General features: G+C 45.0%; 1 protein-coding gene across 2 annotated transcripts in view; it reads right to left on the bottom strand.

The window, feature by feature from the left end:
- The window catches only part of MIDEAS (mitotic deacetylase associated SANT domain protein), a 69,855-nt gene that overhangs the window by 37,065 nt on the left and 15,560 nt on the right, over positions 1–17,230 (bottom strand). The window contains exon 1 of one of the 2 annotated variants that reach the window (XM_053384062.1): positions 12,431–13,651. The exons of the other annotated variant lie outside the window; for it this stretch is intronic. The gene's annotated coding sequence lies outside the window, so the exon portion shown is untranslated. Of the gene's footprint in view, positions 1–12,430; positions 13,652–17,230 lie in introns of those variants that run through there. 2 annotated transcript variants of the gene reach the window in all.

Genomic DNA, 17,230 nt, shown 5'->3' with positions numbered 1-17,230 from the left:
TAAGGTGCCACCCGAGCCTTGAAAAATAAAGAAGAAAAATTGATCTCTTGTCTTGGCTATTTATTTTTTGCCTAGATCATTCTATTATCTGCCTGACCAACCAAGATCCATATGTGCTAAGGAGGAAATGAAGCACCCTAATCTGAACTACTCATCCAAGGTACCACAAGAAAAAGACAGTTTAAGAAAAATATTGTGGCCTGATCTAAAATATCTGAAGAACTGCAACAGAAACCAATAAAAGATTCTTATGGAGTACCCCACAAGCTCCCATTTAACTATGGAAGCATTTATATGGGTGGCACAATGTAAAAGGCATCTACCTGAACTTCTAAGCCAAATTGTAGGGGAAATAAACAAAGTCAAGTTCACCTACGTCTGAATATGCTGCATATTTTACCTTCTAGCTTCCTTCTTGTCTCAAACATAACTAATTTTGCAGCATAAAACCTATCGGTGTGGTCTAGATTTGGTATGTGGCGTTAAGAAAATGGCCTTAGGAAAGGTCAGACGGAAGGAGGTTGCCATCCTTGTCTTGTTGAGGTTCATGCACACCACGAAGCTGCCATCGATAGCGACAGATACTGCTGAGAGCCAGGCAAGCCAGTTAAGGTAAGCAGTGCTCACGCATGTATGGATTAATTATAACTTGGCCAAAATCAGTGCATACCCTCTTGTCTCTAAAGCCAGCCTCCAGCCACATGGTCACATCAACCCAATTAATGAAAACCACCCAATTCAAGCTTTGTGAATAGCAGGCACAATTAACATTCCTGCAGGCTGCCTTGCAAACCAGCCTTTTCCCTCCCACTCACCACCCACTGCTCCCTGAAGTGGGAAATGACAGCAGAACAGCCCTCCTACACACTGGTGGTTTGAGTGAGGAATAAAAACTGCCTTCTGTGTGGCAAGAGTCCCCCAAAGAAAAAAATCCAGCATTTCTGCAGAAAAGGGGTAGGGGAACCAAACAGGAAGGGGAGAGAGGGGAAAGAAGAAATAATATTTAATCACGAAGGAGGAAAGAAAATGGTTTCTAAAGAGAGAGTGTTAAGCAGTTCCACCATACCAGCAGTGTCCCTCTATCTTCCCATAAGCAGTAAAGCATTTAGAAAGTCTTACGATGCAAAGGGAACTGAGGAAGGAAATGCACCCACTGAGTACGTAGGAAAGTGGGTCAGAAGCCACCCCCATTGTAAGGGACTAGAGCAATCTGCAGCCCCTGCAAGCCCTGATCTGGTTTTTCCTGCCATGCACTGTGTCAGGGAAAGCAGCACAGGGCTGTGGAGATAGGCATCAGTACAGGCTACATGAGCCTTCCCCCACCTGGGGCCTTCCAGATGTTTGGGAGATGGTAGTCCAAAACATCTGGAAGGCCCCAGGCTGGCGAAGGCAATGCTGCACGACAGCTAGACCTACAGGTACTCCTGTCCTTATTCAGAAGTGACACAAACCCTGATGGCTTGTGCCACTTGTGGAAGCGTGCATAGGCTGCCCAGTTTGTGGACAGAGGAGATAAGGTCAAATATTCAGTGGCTTTGCACAGCAATTAATGCTTGCTTTTAGAAAAAAATTGCTAAATATTTGGATTTAGAATTTGTGAAGGCTGGCAAGCCTCATTACAGAACTGATGCACCACCTAAACCCATAGCTGTCAACTTTTCCCTTTTCTTGCAAGGAATCCTATTCGGAATAAGGGAATTACCTTTAAAAAAAGGGAAACGTTGACAGCTATGCCTAAACCTTCAGGTAAACACTGCTAACTGAACTAATCTACTTGTGCTCTGGCTTCTGGGCCTAGGTAGGCCTTAGTTTTCACACATGCTCCCTCTGATTTCCCTTTCAGCGAGGACAGAATGAACTTGTGAGCCACTCGTTTTCCTTGTCTCGGTCACCCTGGGTACCTTGAGTGGGATTTCCCCATATCAAAAGCCCCCAAACGGTGTTGTCACTAAACCACACCGACTTTTACAAGTATGACAAACTTGGATCGAACTATGCTGCCACAAGACTTGTTTACCCCAGTGTTACAAAACCAGATTGCTCTTTAGTTGTTTCAGCAAATGTCACAGCTTTAGAAAGAAGAGTGTAACCGCTCCACCCGCAGTATCATCTACTCTTCTGGTCTCTTAACACAAAACGTATGGGCTTCGCCTTTATTTATTCTTCACTTCAACAGCACCGCTGCCATTCCTTTCAACTGCTTTAATATGCTCCAGCAACTGGCATGTTAAGAGACATATTACAGTGGTATCAGAGGGTCAAAGGAGCAACATATGTGACTCAGAGGGTGGCTTTCAGCCAAGTACTTTCACAGAAGGGCCCTGTGCTTTTAAAGTGACATGTCAGTGCAAACTTTGGTCTCCTGCTTCCCCATTTCCTTGTAATAACTGCTTGCAAACCTTAGTGCAACTGTTGGTTGTTTATTGCAAACTTGGCCTGCGGCTCTTATTTGTTTCTACTGGAAGAACTGCGAATGGACAGTGTTCTTCAACAATAGACAATAGAAGACCCTGCACTTGGCAGTAATCCCTGCAAGAAAAACAACACTGGAGTGTGTGTGTTTTTAAGGTGTCATTGCAGAGAGGGGGAGGGAGTACTTATTACAATGTCTAGGTGCTGTTTTAGAGTTTGGAAAGATATTTTGGGAATGGCCATGATAAAAAAAATTAATCCTGATAAATCTCACCATTAATCCCTACTTAATAACCAAATCAAACTCTGTTTATGTTGCATGAACAGGAAGGTGGTGAAACTTCTCAAACCAGCAGCTGCAAAGAGAGTTTGTTAGGGTGTGTAGCAAAGAAAACGGCATGCAGAATACAATGGAAAAGGGAAACTGCACACACCTGGAACAGGGCAGGTAGGCTGGAGATGAGGCCTTCTACAGAAAGGGGAAGCAGCACCGCAGATTTTATTTCAGCAGAACTCAATTTGTTGCATTTGTTTTGTCTAACTACTTGATGGTTTAGAAATCGTTCTGACAAATGAAATAGGGCTCACTTTAGCTTAAGTATTGCTTACTGTTGTGAGAAATACTAGTAATTTGAGCTGGCTGGTGCATGGTCCAGCAGGATCTAGAGAAGGTAATCTATACAATCATGACACAAAAGTACACATTCGTTCCTTTTGGAAACAAGTTAGTTGCTAACGATTAACGGAGCTGTTAACTAGGCTATTTCTGGCTCTCCTCTTTGGAACTGCCAAGAAGGTAGTTGCTACCAACAGAAAGCAGTGTTTACGTCAGCCATGCAGGAACTGCAGCCGGCCCTGGAGTTGGAACAACTAAACATGGAGTTGGCCAGAAGTTCTCCTCGTTCTTGTATTCCCAGAGCCAAGACAATGCTGTTGCTGCTTGCACTAAGAACAAAATAAACTGGCATAAACAAGCTAAACTATGGAAACTAGAGACAATTCCCAAGCTTAAATTTGCTTTGTTTCTGCATGGCGGTGGTGGGGAGGGAGAGGCAGGGGAATGCAGCCTTTGCAGGAATGCAGGAGAGTATTTGCACGGCAAAGGTAATCTTTGCTCCCTCTTGGACTTTCCACTTCAGTACAAAGCAGTATCTAGGCCAAGAGTGAGAAGCAAGGCAGCTTTAAAGCTTTTACACTGTACGGTGGATCAGAATGTGAAGGCTATGCAGAATGGCTACTGACACAGGGCCCCTCAAAGTGGTAACAAAGCCGTAACAGGAGGTGAAAAGGGGGTGCAGAGATCTGAATCTGGGGTTTGGTGTCGGGTTGATCAGCAGCTTTGCTCATTTGCACATGCTTTGCATGCATAAGGTCCCAGGTTCAATCCCAGGCACTTCCAGGTAGGACAAGAAACAGAAGGAAACTCTAGTTATTGTCTGTCCAGACAATGCCAGGCCAGATGGACCACTGCTCTGGTTCAGTATCAGACAAATTCTTATGTTTCTGTCTCCTCCACTGAAACCTGGAATCGTGGTGAATAAAACCAGAAAGACACAAGTCAGGACTGCCATCAGCTGAATCTTAACCCAGCCAATTTTTTTCATGTTATTAATATTCTGAATAAGAAAAATGATATAGGATAAATGTATCTGGTCACTTTAATTAAATTAAAGAAGCAGTTTAGGGTTGATTCAGCCAGACCCTCTTATAGACATATATGCCTCTCTGGATACATCAGCCACAAAATCCAAAACTGTTTGTGTGTTTTTTAATACATGGCTTCTGATTTAAATCACAGGGGACCTGAAACTGAAAGGAGGCTTGGTAACAAGAAGCTTGGAACTTATTGCAGAGATTTGACTTCCTCAGAGAAGACACAGTTCACACCATTACTTGCACCAAAGAAAGGCAAAGAAATGGCTGAATTCTTCCGATGGCTCACTGCCATCCTACATCTCATTGTCAAGCCATATTCTAAAAACGCAGAGGTTCTGCAAGCTCAGCTTCTGCCCCTTATAACTCAACATGATGACAAAAGCTTACACATTCTCAGCGCTGTAACTCTGCTCCGCAAGTTCTGTGTTGCAAGCTGGAGGTAGGCAGAAGATGAGGAAGAGGATGTTTCAACACTTCAGGAAGTGACAGCTACAACTGCAGCCAAGGTTCCCGGGCCATTTTTCTGGGTGGTTGTTGTTGTTTTATCCAGAGAAGTAAGTTTTCAGCCTTGCTCTTGACCAAATCAAAACAAACCTATAGAATCTCATTTGACGCCAGGAGTGATTGCCTCCTGGGGGACTATTATTACCAATAACTTAAACTCTCATCAAGATGCACAGAGGAGAAAGTCTCACAAGTTGATATATTTCAAACCCTAAAACACCTTGTAGACTGCATACCTTGGTAAAAACCCAGACATAAAGTATATGTATACCTGATACAATGTATTACATCTAATAAATACAGTATTTCCTTGGTAATCTAGAGTCCAACTAGTCACATTCTGCACACACTGACATTTTGGAAACTTTTCCAAGGATAGGAAAGCCCTATATGGATTTCACTCTAGTAGTCCAGTCAGTAGTCAAAATGACACTGTAAATGGAGCAAGTTTCACAAGCATACTGTTATCTGCCATATCAAGGTGGGGGAAAATGCTTCTGGCCACAGCTGTCACAAGGCAATCAACAGTAGCCCAAAGTTACACATCTCCAACAAATGAAGAAGCCGAAAGCTTGGCTGTTAACATCTTCCAGCTGCTTCTCCTATTACCGCAGCTTCTTTGGATTCAACTCCAAGTCAGTTCACTTTCATCCAAGCACTTAATAGCCACAGATTTAGCAGAGTGCAGTTCCAAAAACTGGCCACCTCATACAAACCAGGAGAGGTAAATTAATACAGAAGGTAACTAAGCAGTTTTGACTTCCACCATTTTCAATGCAAAAGGACATACACAGATCTCAGAGAAAAAAGCAGGATCTAAAAGTGGTTCGGCTGGATTGTAACTATAATATGCTTTATTAAAAATGAAGTCTTGAGGCACCTTAAAGACTAATAAATTTATAGTGTTCAACTTCCATGGACTGGAATCCACTTCATCAGAAGCATTTAGCATCGCTCTAAATTGGCAAGTATATTAGGGGTGTAAAAATGTGAAGAGTAGGGTCAAAGGGAAATGAAATGCCAAAATTTTAATACAGTATAAGGTTTTGTGAATGGTAAAAGGTAAAGGACCCCTGACAGTTAAGTCCAGTTGCAGAGGACTCTGGGGTTGCAGCGCTCATCTCGCTTTACAGGCCGAGGGAGCCAGTGTTTGTCCGCAGACAGTTTTCCCGGGTCATGTGGCCAGCATGACTAAGCCACTTCTGGTGCACCACAACACCAAAACCAGAGCAGCGCACGGAAACACCATTTACCTTCCTGCCGGAGCAGTACCTATTTATCTACTTGCACTTTTTGGCATGCTTTGGAACTGCTAGGTTGGCAGGAGCTGGGACCAAGCAAAGGGAGGTCACCCCGTCGCAGGGATTCAAACTGCTGACCTTCTGATCAGCAAGCTCAAGACGCTCAGTGGTTTAGACCACAGCCCCACCCGCGTTCCTTTTGTGAATGGTAGCAGAACATTATTTTACATATGCTTAAGCTATAATGTACCTGCCACACTCTGTATTAGTTCTCCTCTGCAAAGTGTCAGTGTGGGGTCTTGCTGAACACTGTACCAAAAGCACCATTGATCAGCAACAATTGTAAACCCCCCTTCAGTGCAGCCCCTGACCAACATAATGGCATCAGGTGTACGACAGGTGGGCATGGCAAGGCTGAGACAACCTCAAGCGTCAAATGTTCTAATGTACCTTATTAGGCCCACACGCTAGAGCTTCCCCAGCACTGTCATAATAAATGTATTCGTCTTTAAGGTGCCCAAGACTTTCTTGTTATTATTGAGGCAGTAAACTTACATAGCTACCCCTCTGAAAAATGTTGCATTAGGAGTCAGCTGCAAAAGCACTACATCCAAATGTTAAGTACTCCACTTTTGCAACCTAAAAGTGTTTAAGACAAAACAAAATTATCCCCATCTTCATAAAATAAGAGGAATAAAGTGCATTGGAAGGATAAACCCATGGTTATATAATGATGTAGTGGCAGGGTTATGTTATATAATCTAAGAATAGCACTCATATGAATCCTAACTGATAAAGGTCAAAGAGAGGGTAAACACCTACTTTCTAGTTACCTATATAAATTTCCCCCTTTTACTTTAGGCATTCACTACCTGTTCTGACAGGCTGTGCAATGACAGAACAATACAAAGGTTTTGTAATTTGTACTTTATAGATCTGTCCTTCAACACTCTACTTGGCCCCATGCAAGTGACCAAATTTTACAATGTTCATCTGCATGGTCGATAGGCCAGGAATAGGGTAAATGGTTTTGAAAGTTGCCAGCATCATAAAATCTGAAAATTAAGTTTCCACACTGAAAGCTTGATGAGTGCATTCTTGTTCAGAGCCTTCATCGAATGCAGTTTTGTTGTTGTTCTTACATTCTAGTCTTTGTTATTTTTAACTATTGGCATCAATTACAGCTCCTAAGTGCTCAAGGCCAACAGTCTTTCTGTGTATAACTGCATCAACTATGAGATGACTTGCATAGCAAGCCAGGCCACAGTGCTACAGGTGAGCACTCCCACCTCTGCACCTGATTCACAGTTCCACCAATGCCCAACAATTGTGGCCTACAGAAATTATTCTTATCCCGGAATGGATTTTCCCCTCATGAGAAACTAGGAACATTCATACCACATTCCTGACTATTTTGAGATTATATACTAAGAGCTCTCTTCCTGAGATCTACTGCAGGGTATCCAAATACAATCGAGGTTAAGAAATAATTTATTTAATTTTTAAAAGTCACTTGTTAAATAATACTTTAATGTGTTTTTACATTTCAGTTATAATAAGTATTTTTTATGGTTCCATTTTAAACAAAGCCAGCACAAATGTTAAATTCGAATCTTATCATTCAGCTTATGCTCCTTTAATCAAACAGATTTGCAGTTTGCTTTTCTATGGAAAAAATTAAAAATAATGGAGAAAAATAACTGATTTTCAAGCCAGGAATTGTAAACGTAATGAAACAATTCATGCATTACAGTAGTACCTCCAGTTGTGGACGGGATCCGTTCCGGAGGTCTGGTTGGATCCCGAGGTTTTCACAACCTGAGGACCGCTTCTACATCCTACAGTCAAATACTTCTGGGTTTCGCATCCTGAAGTTTACGTAACAAGAGCTAGTACTGTATATCAATTATTACAGCAAATATTTAGTATTTAGGACACCAAGCAGTGCAAACATTTACTTTCCATCTCATGGAGAAACACTGTTTTGTCCAATCATTACCGGCCTTTCCTTGCAACATTTCCTTGCCAGAGGAGGGCAACCAAAATGGTCAAAGGCCTGGAAACGAAGCCTTATGAGGAACGGCTAAGGAAGCTGGGTATGTTTAGCCTGGAGAAGAGGGGTGATATGATAGCCATGTTCAAATATATAAAAGGATGTCACATAGAGGAGGGAGAAAGGTTGTTTTCTGCTGCTCCAGAGAAGCGGACACGGAGCAATGGATCCAAACTACAAGAAAGAAGATTCCACCTAAACATTAGGAAGAACTTCCTGACAGTAAGAGCTGTTCGACAGTGGAATTTGCTGCCAAGGAGTGTGGTGGAGTCTCCTTCTTTGGAGGTCTTTAAGCAGAGGCTTGACAACCATATGTCAGGAGTGCTCTGATGGTGTTTCCTGCTTGGCAGGGGGTTGGACTCAATGGCCCTTGTGGTCTCTTCCAACTCTATGATTCTATGATTCTATGATACCCACAATCCTGCACACGTAACTTTGCACTGGCTTGTGACTTCTCTTCAGTCTTGCATCCTTGCAACTGTACAGACACTTGAACAAAAATCTAATAATTTCACAGTGATCCCTCCCCCTCCTTATCTCTAAACAGAAAAAATTGTGCAGCACAAAAGACATGTGGGTTGCATGACCAAACATTTCGGATGATGCTCGTATAAACTGGTATATAAAACTCTTTACCAAGTTGCAAACCAATATGCTTTCATTGTTACAGTAAACCAGTTAGTATGCATTCTTGGGCAGGAAATGCACAAATTAGAAAAACCATACACTTTGATTTAAATCCACAACGAAATACAAGAACAAGGTTAGAGAATACTGCAGGGCCAGACCTAAAAGTCATGTGGACATGTAGAGAGCAACAGTCACCAAAAAAAGAACCCAGGACAACACATTCAGATAGATCCTGGAAGTGTACAGGGAGAAGAGACAGAGTGTTGTTGCACCCAAATCAATTCCACCAACTCCAAATTTATAGAGATGCAAGACTTGTGTTAACAGCCCACTATCCTCCTTCATCAAAAGTTACCTTAATGTCTCAGCATCTGGAGACTTCTGTGCCATACAAAGATTCCCACAAATAGTGCCAAAGCACTCTACCAGTACATACATAGTTGCATGCCTTCTGCCGTTCAGGCCCCTTCCCATCATCCACATAATAAGGCATCCTGTCATCAAGTTCATTCTTTAGTAACCCAAAGCCTCAAGCCAGCATAGTTTGCATAATTTCTGAAGACAAAGGAACAGACTAAAAAGTAATTGCAATCACACCCATGGAGGGATAAAGTATCTCTTTCTCAACCCCAACAAGTTCAATATAAAAGGTTCAGCAAGTTACTAAGCGTGCATGAAGTAAATGGTTCACCTCAGTCTGCCCAGGACTACTGTACTGAACATAAGGTAAAAGGTAAAGGTACCCCTGCCCATACGGGCCAGTCTTGCCAGACTCTAGGGTTGTGCGCCCATCTCACTCAAGAGGCCGGGGGCCAGCGCTGTCCGCAGACACTTCCGGGTCACGTGGCCAGCGTGACAAGCTGCATCTGGCGAGCCAGCGCAGCACACGGAACGCCGTTTACCTTCCCGCTAGTAAGCGGTCCCTATTTATCTACTTGCACCCGAGGGTGCTTTCGAACTGCTAGGTTGGCAGGCGCTGGGACCGAGCAGCGGGAGCGCACCCCACCGCGGGGATTCGAACCGCCGACGTTTCGATCGGCAAGTCCTAGGCACTGAGGCTTTAACCCACAGCGCCACCCGCGTCCCTGAACATAGCCATCAGCAACTTGGCCCCCTCCAGGTGCTACGGACTACAACTCTGTGCTGGCTGGGACCAATGGGAATTGTAGTCTAAACTATCTGGAAGACCATGTTGGCAAAGGTTGAATTAACTTATACAAAGCTTGAAGACACGTTTAAGATTTCAGCAAAGCCACTAGTCGTCTTTTAAACAGATTTCTGCATTTGATTACATTGCCCTGGCAGTCCAAACAAGGTGATAAAGTTCTTAAGAACAGTGTGCACATATCTTAAGCCTAGGTAAAGATAAAGGTACCCCTGACCATTAGGTCCAGTCGTGGCCGACTCTGGGGTTGCAGCGCTCATCTCGCTTTATTGGCCGAGAGAGCTGGCGTACAGCTTCCGGGTCATGTGGCCCACATGACTAAGCTGGTTCTGGCGAACCAGAGCAGCGCACGGAAACGCCATCTTAAGCCTAGACAAGAGTTAATGTACTTGAAGGCCATTCTTCAGGCATATCCTTGGCTTCCTAGTGTTTCTATTTCTGGAAAATAAGGGGTGTTGACTTATTTCTTTAGTGTAGTGTTTTTCCAAATTTCTACCTTCAAGAAGCCCTTACATTTCCACTGCAACATGTGTGCAAAGGATCCCCTGCAATTTTGGCATGGAGTGTGGCCAAATCACTTGGGCTAACCCATCACAGAGGAAGTCAAACCATGTGTAGTTCCTGTATTGCTTCAGCCTAAACTGTGCTATTTACAGCGGCCTGGAAACAATCAATGAACTTATCTGTGATTCTGAAGTCAGCCCTAGGCAAAAGCAAACTTTATTGACACATCTGCACACATGAGAGACATTGCACAGGAAAAGGCAATACAACCACCGGGCAAGGCATGAAACCCAAAGCTTAAAAAAAACACAAAGGGTGCATTTAATTCTGTGTATCAGAAGATAATACCTCTCCTGTATAAACAGGCAGATTCTCTTGAGATAAGACCATCTAAATGAGCCTTTACACAAATGTCCCCAAGAAGCATACTTTTGCTGAAAGCTGCCCATCTCAGAGCCAAAACACAACTACTAGAAGTTGTGGGCTTCCGATTAAACTGCATGTTGGAAGATGCAGGACAGATTTTATTATTTTGAAGTGCTTGTTCACACAGTGCATGTCAAGAACTACTAGGCAGGATAGCTATGTTCCACCTCTGCTGTTGTCAGAGGCATTATGCCTCTGAATACCAGTTGCTGGGAACTGAAGATGGGCAGAGTTGCTTGGGGGTTTCCCACAGGCACCTGGCTGGCCACTATGAGAACAGAATGCTGCACTAAATAGGCAATTGGCCTGATCCAGCAGGCTCCTCTTATGTAGGATGCAGCACTTGTCAAGTACAAGGACCTATTATGCTCCTCTAGTTAATAGCAAAGCTCTCTCATTGATTTCTACAGGAACTAGAACAGCTTCGATGATGTCACCTGCCAGAACTATGGCCATACGCCCTGGCAAGTCACCACGACTGTGATTACACATATCTTTCAACATTGCTGCCACTTTTGCTCGAGCAGCTGGTGGATTGCAGGATGAGATCACAGTTCTGGGACCCAGGAGTCACCTGGACTTTAAACCACCACCTTGACTCCCTTCACATCCCTTATCTCATTCTCTAAAAATTTATGAGCACACTGGGGCTTAGCTGCCCGTGGAAGCACATTCTACAGGTTTGCCAGCCATATGGGCTGAAACAAGTGGGGAATTTAGGAACTAAACCACCGTGTATTTAAAAAAGAGTATCTCATTCTGCAACCCCAATGGTTGCAAAAAGCATGAGATGCAGGAGCCACCTTACACATGCACAACTTTTAAGCTTCCGGACGGGAATGAACGGCTGCTCTGGAACTCGCAGGCCACCCCCTCCCCAAACTAGTAAATAAAGACTTGCGGCCCATCTCTGCACGCGCGGGGCGGTGCACGTTGCTCTTAACAAAATGGAAAATCTGCACGAAAGAGTTCCAAGATTTTGGCTTGGGTGTGTTTGGGGGAGGGGGGAAGTTGGCATTGCAATTCCTCATTAAAATACCGTGGTAACCAGGGGTAAGAGAAGGGAAATCGGAGTGGAGGGGGATAGAGCAGATAGGGCAATCTTGCACGACTTCCACCCTCAGACACAAAGCATAGCTTAAATTCCACTTCGGGATTTACCCATTAATCAGGAGCAAAGGATTAGGGTGAATTATATGCGGCGGCGACCGGGAGGGTGGGGAGTGCGTGGAGGCAGCGTCGTTTTGAAAGCGCGACGTCTTTGGTCAGAAAAACGTCCATCTCATGACCAGGAGAGAGAGCGAGCAAAGGCCATCCAAATCACCTCTTTCCACTTCTTACTCCCGTTTAGAAGCTGCTCCCATCTGACAAAGGGAACGTTTTGCAAAACACACACACGAGAGAGAGAGAGAGAGCACTCAGCCTGCGTCTCATTTCCCGGTTCTGAAGGGAGGAAACCTCCTTTCCGCGGCCGCCCCTGAGCAGCGCCGAACTGCGTAGCTGCACAAACAAGAGTGAAGCAAAACGCAGGGCTCGCAGGAGGCAGACAGGCAGGCTTTAAAGAAAACAGGAAAGGCAACCCAAAAAAGTTTCCCCCAAAGCCCTCGATTCGCCCTCCCCACACTAACTCTTTCATCCACTCCTTGCAATATATATATATTGCAACAAATCTAAATATATATTCCACGGCTGCAAGCACACACGCACCCTTTCTTCCCCACGCGCTGCGGCTTCTTTTGGTTTCCAGCACCAGCTCCGCGCTGCAAAGAACAAGCGGAAGAAAAGCAGAGGCCCTGCTCTGGACCGTGCAGACGTCCCCCCTCTCGCTTTCAAACTTACCTCCTTGTTCTCAAACGCCAAATAAAAGCCAGGCGAGTTCCCATCGGTCTTCTTCGCTCCAGTGCTTCTCTGCTGACGGTTTAAGTGCCAAATCCAAAAAGCAACAAGCGACAGAGGAACAGACCTTCCCGCTACCCCCACCCCTCAAGGCTCCCTTGGAAAGAATGCAGGAAGTTTCCTTGCAAAGATTCCGTGCACAAGTTGTCAGCCTGCTCGGTTGCTCGCTCTCTGCGCACAAAGTCCTGCAGTATTTGCTCGCTGGCGCCCGGGATGTGGAGAGCCCCGGTTTGCTGTTGGTGCTGCTGCCCTCTCTGCCGCCAACCGCACGTTGCAGTGTCAGGATTGCAAGTCTCTGAGTCACAGGATTTGAGATCACAGCTTGGGGAGCAGAGCGGTGGGGAGGGAGGAGAAGGAGGAGGAGGGAAGAGAAGCTCCTTAGCTACGAAGGAGGCAGCAACTGCAGCAGCAGCAGCCACAGCAGAGAGCGCTGGCTTCCCACCCACCCGTCTCCCCGCCTCCTTCTGAGAACCAAGAGATTGCACAACTCTCAGGAAAGGAAATTAGGAGCAGCCACCTCCTGCAAAACACATATGCCCTGCTGCAACAGAAGTAAAACCAGCTCTTCCACTTCATCAGCACAACTGGCTCCTGCTCAGGCTCCCCCACCCGGCAGCAGGCCTAAGCCACGCCCATTTCCTGTGGCCATATAAGGCAAATAAAGTTGTTTTTTAATGTATAATATAATAACCACCCCATGTAACTCAACACTTTCGTGCGTGCGTGTGTCCGTCTGTGGCTAAGAGAGGGAGAGAGTGGGCCCGTCCGTCCAAAAGGTTCGGTTGCCAGGAAGATCCAGTTGCTCTGGCACGCATTGCTAGCATCTCGATGCAGCTACAAGGTCAGGGGGAAAGAGCCTGATCACGTTACTGGAAACGCTGTTTTGCCAGGAATAGTGCTGACTTTTTCCCGTTTGGAGGGACGTTTACTTTTGCTCTCTCCTTGCTTTTATAGGCTAAGCCCGTAAATCAGGCTTGTGCGTGATTTTTGCATGGGGTGGGGAGACACATCAAAACAAAAGCCCCAATTAAAGCGCTGGAAACTCACATTTGGGCGCAGGAAATGGAACGGGGCGCGGGGGGGCGAAAATGGTCTAGGAGGGCAACCAATATGATTAGAAGCGCAAATTTCCCGGCTGCATCCTGAAGGGGTGCAGGCCGATCCTAGGCAACCACGTGCCACTTCGTTCACGGGGGGGGGGTAAAGCCAAGTAAATCTGCGCAGGATTTCCCCACCCCACCCCGACGTTATTGCATGGGAATAAAATCCCACGAAATGGCTTGCGCCCGATCCAGATTAAAAAGGCGTATAGGATTGGGCTGTCAGGACTTGCACAACGAGGCACTCACGATTTGCACGCGCGCCCCTACTTTGAACCAGCTACTCTAGGAAGTGCCACGACATTTCCTGCCGTTTGCACAAATGCAAACCAGAAACAAAATGCAGACGGGAAGGTGGGGGTGGGAATTGTCACCAAATATGTGGGAAGCAGGAAGGGTGAGCAGCCCAGAGTAAAACACATCGTTGGATTCGAGTATCGAGAGGCCTCTGAGTTGCTTTGCTGTGACTCATCGCTTGTTCTTGTGCAACAGCTCCAGCTCCTTTATGTATGTGAAAGAAGGCTATTGATAAGCCCTCCCTTGGAGAGTTGTGAGTTCCGCAACTGTGTGGCCGTCTTCCTTTGGCGCCTCCCACAAATAATCTGCATCTCCTCCACCGCCGCCGCCGCATTTTCAGTTTTTATTTGCATCTTGCACAGCGCGCGGGATATCCATGCAACAGCAGCCTTCGTTTACTACCACAGCAGGAAAGAAACGTGCATTGCAAATGAGTGCAAGAGGAAGGAACAGTGCTGTGGCAGAACAGGAAGGAATCGAAGCCCTGGTAGCCTGCTGGTTTCTGCAGCCGAAAAGGAAAAAGAAGAGGAACAGCAGCCTCATAACAGCTGGGCAACAGTTCTGTCATGTACCATCTTGCAGAGGCATTCACCGCATTCCTCTTGCCGGGAAGAGCCAAATGGGACAGCCCAACACTTGCTAGACAGATGCCTCTAGTCAGGAGGAGATTTGGAAAATTCAAATCATCCAGCTACAAGCAGTGGTGCAAAGTAGCAGAGTTTAGGCAGGCCTAGGACTTGCCGATCAGAAGGTTGGCGGTTCGAATCCCCACAACGGGGTGAGCTCCCGTTGCTCGGTCCCTGCTCCTGCCAACCTAGCAGTTTGAAAGCACGTCAAAGTGCAAGTATTATCTACTTATCTATAGGTACTGTATTATCTATAGGTACTGCTCCGGCAGGAAGGTAAACGGTGTTTCCGTGCGCTGCTCTGGTTCACCAGAAGCGGCTTAGTCATGCTGGCCACATGACCCGGAAGCTGTCTGCGGACAAACACCGGCTCCATCGGCCTATAGAGAGAGATGAGCATGCAACCCCAGAGTCGTCCACGACTGGACCCTAATGGTCAGGGGTCCCTTTATCTTTAAGTGTGAATTTGCCATAAGGCGACATATAAGGAGATGCCAGAACACAATAAGAAGCTGGTGGATCAGGCCAAAAAGACTATCCATTCCAGCACTCTTATGGTCAACCAGATACCCATGCGAAGCAACTGGTATTCATAGACCTACTGGCTCTGATAGAGGAGGTAGAACAACAGCCTGTCTCTAGGGTGGTCAACAGATAGACCACAATCCACCAATGGATCATTGATCAATTTCTGGTGGATTGCACAGTGTCTGTTGATAAGTAGGAGTATTGGAAATAACTTTGATTGGATATAGAAAAATACTTTTTTATTATTTAAGCTTTAATTGAACTTATTCAAATAATACTTTTTGCATTCCCTGATCACACCCCCCCCCCACAGATAAATAAGCCTGCCAACTGAGGATATGCATCTGATACAGTGGCCTCTATTGGCCTTATGCCATAAGAAATTTGTTAGAAATTGCTTAAGTAAATAAATGACTTACACTGCCATCACAATTCAAAACACACAAATGCAGCAGGAATAAAACACCCCACTAATTTATAAGCAGCAGCAATGACGTTTCAAAGCACAGCATATTAAAATTAACCAAAACAGACTTTAATAAAAAATGTCTGTTGACTTCTGTTCCCTAGGAAGGGAGTTCCAAAGATTAAGAGAAATCACTAAAAAGTCCCAGCCTCTTTAAAATGCCACAAGACTGTTATTTCTGTATAGCACACTAATGTAATTATCCCTCTAGAAGTCATTTAGCACAAATGCATACTCAGGGTTGCCGAACACAGTTCAATTATGCCGTAATTGTATCTGCACCCTTGCTATGTAAATTTAAAACACCTTGGTGGACTGGGTATTTAAGTACCAAAAGAAAAAGGGGGGAAAGCAGGCTGCATACAAGACTGAAGTCAGCCTGCTGAAGTCAGTACAGGGATGAAAAATCTGTGCCCATCCAGACATTGTGGAACTCAGCTCCCACCAGTCCCAGCTACCAAAGCCAATGGTCAGGGATGATGGGAGTTGTAGTCCAACAACATCTGGAGGGCAACCCATTCTCCAGCCCTGCTGTATAACCCAGTCCTGTCTTCTCTGACAGATGCTTCCTAGGCAGAGGAGTTTCCCAATCCTGTAATCTGAGTTCCTCCAACTGGTGATACTGGAGACTGAACATGGCACGAGGTACGACACAGACAAAGCATGTCTTTCCTTGTTGCACACACCATGTTTTCTTCTGGTAGCAACCCATGAGTTCACTGGTTCTTCATTAGACTTGCACATCCTCTGCCTTAATGTAATCCACTGTCACATAATAATAATAATAATAATAATAATAATAATAATAATAATAATACTGCATAGCTTTCAGATCTCAGAGTAAGGCATTTGTATATAAAAGCCTTTGATGGACTAGACTCTGGCTTCAAACACACCATACTGTACATTGAAAGCACACATCCACAAATAAACTGGGAACTGTTATTTATTAAGGGTGCTGGGAGTTGTAGCTCTGTGAAGGGTAAACAACAGTTCCCAGGATTCTTGCAGGGTGTGTGCTTTCAATGTATGGTGTGTATGCAGCCTCTGCAGCCACTGCTTATAACCTCCCACAAAGTGAAATCAAAGAGCCTAGTGGCTCACATTCCAAACCAATGGAAAAACCCCAGGTTCCTGGAAAGGATGCCAAGGGTTTTCTGCTCTGTGCACATCTGGGATCAAGTGTTCAGTGTCAAATGAAAATATGAGACCCACAGCATGATTCGACATTAATTCAAAGGGACTCTGAATGTTGTTAAAGACAATATGCATTTGGTGAAAACAGCAACATTGACAAATTACCAGCTACGATGTCTCCAGCTCTACCATAATTCACAGTATCACTTGTGTTCCCTTGGGCTCTTTTATTCAGTATGCAAAAGTGTCAAGTTTCAACACATGCAAACAGGATCGGCAGAAAAGGCCTGTGAAACCACCAGCAGCCTTCTAAAGATACAATTAAGAGTAATTATAAGTCCTTTCTCTAGATAAAGCTCACATTTGCATGTAGGCTTTGTTCTTCTCATTGCTTCAATGCAGGCTTTATCATCAAAATATCCTCACGTTTTGGATAAGTGATATGGGGTAAGTGAGATATCACTGCAGTTCCCACTTAAAATAGTGTTTCAGATACATTTGTGGAAGGCCTCATTACACCATAATCCTATTTATACACTCAGAAGTAAGGCTTAAATGGGGCTTACTCCCAGGCATCCTCAGAGTGTAT

Source organism: Podarcis raffonei, chromosome 1, assembly GCF_027172205.1.
Source record: "Podarcis raffonei isolate rPodRaf1 chromosome 1, rPodRaf1.pri, whole genome shotgun sequence".
NCBI classification, from domain to species: Eukaryota; Metazoa; Chordata; class Lepidosauria; order Squamata; family Lacertidae; genus Podarcis; species Podarcis raffonei.
The sequence above is the reverse complement of the archived record's forward strand: the minus strand, read 5'-3'. Positions and strand labels throughout refer to the sequence as shown.